We start from the raw sequence: 4,892 nt of genomic DNA on the forward strand, positions 1-4,892 counted from the left end.
GGGGAAAAAGTCTATTTTGGTTTACATTCTTGAGGGGAAGCTCCATAATGGCAGGGGGAAATGATGGCAGGAACAGAGGGTAGACATCACCTCCTGGCCCACATCAGATAGACAACAGCAGCAGGAGGATGTACCAAACACTGGCAAGAGGAAGCTGGCTACAACACCCATAGGCCTGACCACAACGCCTCCAGGAGGCTTTAATTCCCAAATTGCCAACAGCTGGGGCCATGGCATTCAGAACACCTAAGTTTATAGGGGACAGCTGAATCAAATCACCAGAGTCTCAGGCTTGCTTTGAACTCATGGCAATCCTCCTCCCTCTGCCTCTAACTGCTGGGATTGAAAGGTGTGCACCATCACACCCAGCCCTCTTTTTCTTCTTTTTTAAGACAGGGTATCACTAAGTACTTCTGTCGGGACTTGAACTCAAAATGCTCCTGCCTCGGCCTCCTAAGTGCTGTCTCTTTGGAAGCCATTGCCCATTTCCTTTTTTTTTTTTTTTTTTTTTTTAATATTATTTTAGAGCTGGGCAGGGTGGTGCATGCTTTTAATTCCAGCACTCAGGAGGCAGAGGTAGGAGGAGTACCATGAGTTTGAGGCCACCCTGAGACTACATAGTGAATTCCAGGTCAGCCTGAGCCAGAGTGAGACCCTACCTTGAAAAGCCAAAAACAAACAAACAAAAATAACAGCTTTATTGACTTACAATTTATATATATGTCCCATGTATACTATGGGCCAAACTATCTTCTTACAAAAATTAATGTCGAGCCGGGCGTGGTGGTGCATGCCTTTAATCCTAGCACTCGGGAGGCAGAGGTAGGAGGATCGCCATGAGTTCAAGGCCACCCTGAGACTACAGAGTTAATTCCAGGTCTGCCTGGACCAGAGTGAGACCCTACCTCGAAAAACCAAAAAAAAAAAAAAAAAAAAAAATTAATGTCCGAAGTCCTAAACTTCAGTGTGCAGAATGTGATCTTTTAGAGATAGTCTTTCTTTCTTTTATTATTACTTTTGTGTGATGATGTGTGGTTGGGTGTGTGTGCGTGTGTGTGGAAGCCAGAGGTTGATGCCAAGCCATGAACTCAGCTCCTCATGTTTATGGGGCAAGCACTTTATTGACTGAGCCTCTCCTCAGCCTCTGGAGGCAGTCTTTAAAGAGATACCTGAGCTAAAATGAGGTTATTAGAGGTGTGTGTGTGTGTGTGTGTGTGTGTGTGTGTGTGTGCATGTGTTGTAATCCCAGCCCTTGAGTGGAGGCAGGACAATCAGGAGTTCAAGGCCAGCTTTGGTTAGATTATCAAGTTCAAGGCCAGCCTGGGTTACATGAGACCTTGCTTTAATAAAATGAAAAATAAATAAATACAGCTGGGCGTGGTGGCACACGCCTTTAACCCAGCACTAGGGAGGCAGAGGTAGGAGGATTGCCATGAGTTTGAGGCCACCCTGAGACTCCATAGTGAATTCCAGGTCAGCCTGGGCTAGAGTGAGAACCTACCTTGAAAAACCAAATAAATAACTAAATAAAACAAATAGGTTATTAGAATAGTTCTTACTCCCATTGCTTGGCCTTTTGGCTAATATCAAGTGTAGTATCTGTTCTTATCAGTTTAATATCTGATACATTCTCTATCCAAGGACAAAATATTAAATGAATTTTTAGAGCTAGAAGTTGGAATAGGCACTTGCTCCGTCTATTCCACACACCTACCTGGTATTGCAGTACCTCCAGGAACGGTACATACAGAAAAGAAAAAAAAGTTTTCACTCCCACAAGACTAGCGTCCTTATCTTAGGAAATGTGTACACAGACACACAGCAGGAAGAGCGACCCAGGAAGACACAGGGGACGCAGCAAGTCCCAGCCCGGGAGGCCCCAGAAAAGCGCAGCCCCGCTGACCCCCAGGCTCGCTTCAGGAACATGAGACAAGCCTCCCGGGTGCCGCTTTGCTCGGGCCTCCCCATCCTAGCAAATGGCAGACAAGCCAAGCCCCGCATGGTGGTGACTGTGTCCCGGCTACTCAAAGGCAAGGTAGGAGGATTGCTTGAGCACAGGAGTTCAAGTCCACCATGGGACTTGGGGAGGAAGGAAGCAGGGAGGGAGGAAGGGTGGGCGAAAGGGAGGAAGGAAAGAAGAAAAGGAAAGGAAGGAAATAATCCAGTGGTTTAAATACATGCAGGGTCTGAGGAAATGGTTCTGTGCTTAAAGTTACTTGTTTACAAAGCTTGGAGGCCCAGGTTTGAGTATCCACTACCTGCTAAAGCCAGCACACCAACGTGGTACATGCATTTGGTATTAACTGCAGTGGCAAGAAACCCTGGTGTGCTCATATGCTCAACACCCCCCCAAACACCCACGTGCACACTTGCAAATAAACACGTAAACAAACAAACAAATCAATCCAGAGTGGGGCGTCTATCACCATTATCAGATTTAGAATATGCCAGGCCCGGTGGCATGTGCCTATAGTACCAGCTACTTAGGAGGATCACCTGAGTCAATAGTGTGAGGCCACCCTGGGTGCCACGGTGAACCCCATCTCTTAGTGTAAAACATGTTTTTTACTCAAAATGGAAGTCTGTGTGCACTATCAGGGGTCTTCCGTTCCCCCTTCTCCCAGCTCTGGGAGCCCATTATCTGATTTGGGGCTTCCTTCAATCCACCTATTCTGGACCTTTCGTGAAAATCACATCTTAGTCCATTTTCAGTGACTATAGGAGTGGTGGCACACACCTTCAATCCCAGCACTCAGAGACAGAGGTAAGAGTATCGCCGTGAGTTCAAGGCCACACTGAGACTACATAGTGAGTTCCAGGTTAGCCTGGGCCACAGTGAAACCCTGCCTCTAAAAAGAAGAAAAGAAAAGAAAAAAAGGAAAAGAAAAAAGAAAACATCATTTTAAGTGAATAGAGGTAATATCCAAAACCAGCTGATATACAAAGAAGAGAGGTTTGTTTGGCTCATGGTCCTGGAGTAGGGGGCTTCTACTTGGGTTTGGTGGGGGCGTCTTGGGCCACATCTTTTTCTTTTCCTTTTTTGAGACACTTTTTCTTGGGGGAGGGTTTCAAGGTAGGGTCTTGCTCCAGCCCAGGCTGGTCTCAAACTCGCGGCAATCCTCCTACCCCTGCCTCCCAAGTGCTGGGATTAAAGTCATGCACTACCACGCCTGGCCTTTTTTGAGACACTTAAAAAAAAATCATTTATTTGCAAGCAGAGAGAGACAAAGAGAAAAGAGACAGACAGAGAGAATAGGTGCCCCTAGGGCCTCCAGCCACTGCAAATGAACTCCAGATACATGTGTCACTTTGTGCATCTGGCTTTAAGTGGGTACTGGGGAATCAAACCTGGGTTAGAAGGCTTTGCAGGCAAGTGCCTTAACTGCTGAGTCATCTCTCCAGCCCAAGTATACTGGAACTTGCAATGTAACTAAGGCTTCTTTTGAACTCCTGATCCTTCTGCCTCAGCCTTCCAGGTCCTGGAGTACAGGCCTGGGCCACCTCTATACCCAGCCTTTGACATATCTTAATATAGCGAAAGGCATCACATGGTAAGACCAAAGAAGCTGCCAGAGACACAGACAGCTCATTGTTATAGCAACGCCTCTCCCTCAATAGTGGGTTCATCCAATAATCCACAAACAGATTAATCCATTCACAAGGGCAGAGGCCTGGCAGCCTGGTCACCACCAAAGGCCACCCCTCCAAATGCCGTTGGCCTGTCAGCTGGCAGACATGTTCAAGCCACATTACATGGTATTGTGTCTTTTGTGATTGCTTTTGTCACTTAATGTCACGTTTTCCAGACTTGGTGGCCGCTGTCCACATTGTCTCTTAGCGCGTGTGCATGTAACTTTTACCCACCAACAGTCATAAGTTCCTGAAGGGCACATCACACTGTCATGTTCACACCATGTCACAGCACATGCCTGGCATTTACGGAGTTATTCTTATATTAGTTCCAGATGCACGAGCCACTTTGTGCATCTGGCTTTACACGGGTACTGGGGAATTGAACCCAGGGCTGGCAGGTTTGGCAAGTAACTGCCTTTAATCAGAAAGACACATCTCCCTAGCCCCTTTTTATATAAATGAATTTTTTTGTGTGTAAATAGGCTTTATTTATGTGTTTGTTTATTCATTTATCTCTTTATTTAGATGGTTTCTACCCCAGGCTGACTTCACACTCTGTGTAACCACAGGCGAATTTAAACTTCTAATTCACCTGCTTGCACCTTCCTAATGCTGGAATTACTGGCCTGTGCCGCCAGACCCAGTTTATGCTGTGCTGGGGATAGAACCTCTCCAACAGCACCTCGCAAGGGCTGGGTTCACAGGCGTTTGCCACCATGCCCAGCCTCTCGTGGTGAGTTCTTCTTATTTTTGTTAATTATTTGCAAGGAGAGAGAGAACTAGAGAGAGGGAGGGAGGGAGGGAGAGGGAGAGAATGGGTGCACCAGGGCCTATAGCCACTGCAAACTCCAGACACATGTATCACTGTGCATCTGGCTTCACATGGGTACTGGGGAATTGAACTTGGGTTGTTAGGAAGTACCTTAACTGCTGAACCATCTCTCTAGCCCCGTTTAAATTTAATTTTAAATGTTTATTATTATTATTAACAAGATGTTTCATATGGATACATCCTGTGTTGGTACCCTCTTTTCCCTTAGCCCTGTTCCCATTCTGTTGGTGACAGTCCTTAGTGGGGTTGCAGGTATTCCCCATGGGGTTGTGGTTTACACATTGTGGGAGCAGTAGTCATTTATTTTGGGACAGTGAGGGAATGCTTCTTCTGGGCATGATGTCTCAACCTGTGTTTCTTTTTTTTAATTTTTTTAATTTTTTTGTTTTTTTGAGATAGGGTTTCACTGTAGCCCAGTCTGACCTGG

General features: G+C 46.1%; 1 non-coding gene across 1 annotated transcript; it reads left to right on the forward strand.

Moving 5' to 3' along the window:
• Window positions 1-1,563: 1,563 nt before the first annotated feature.
• Window positions 1,564-1,751, forward strand: LOC123461746. The gene has a single exon (XR_006637828.1). It is a non-coding gene; the product is annotated as a U2 spliceosomal RNA (small nuclear RNA).
• The last annotated feature ends 3,141 nt before the right edge of the window (window positions 1,752-4,892 follow it).

The sequence above is a fragment of the Jaculus jaculus genome, chromosome 6 (genome assembly GCF_020740685.1).
Source record: "Jaculus jaculus isolate mJacJac1 chromosome 6, mJacJac1.mat.Y.cur, whole genome shotgun sequence".
Taxonomy (NCBI): Eukaryota; Metazoa; Chordata; class Mammalia; order Rodentia; family Dipodidae; genus Jaculus; species Jaculus jaculus.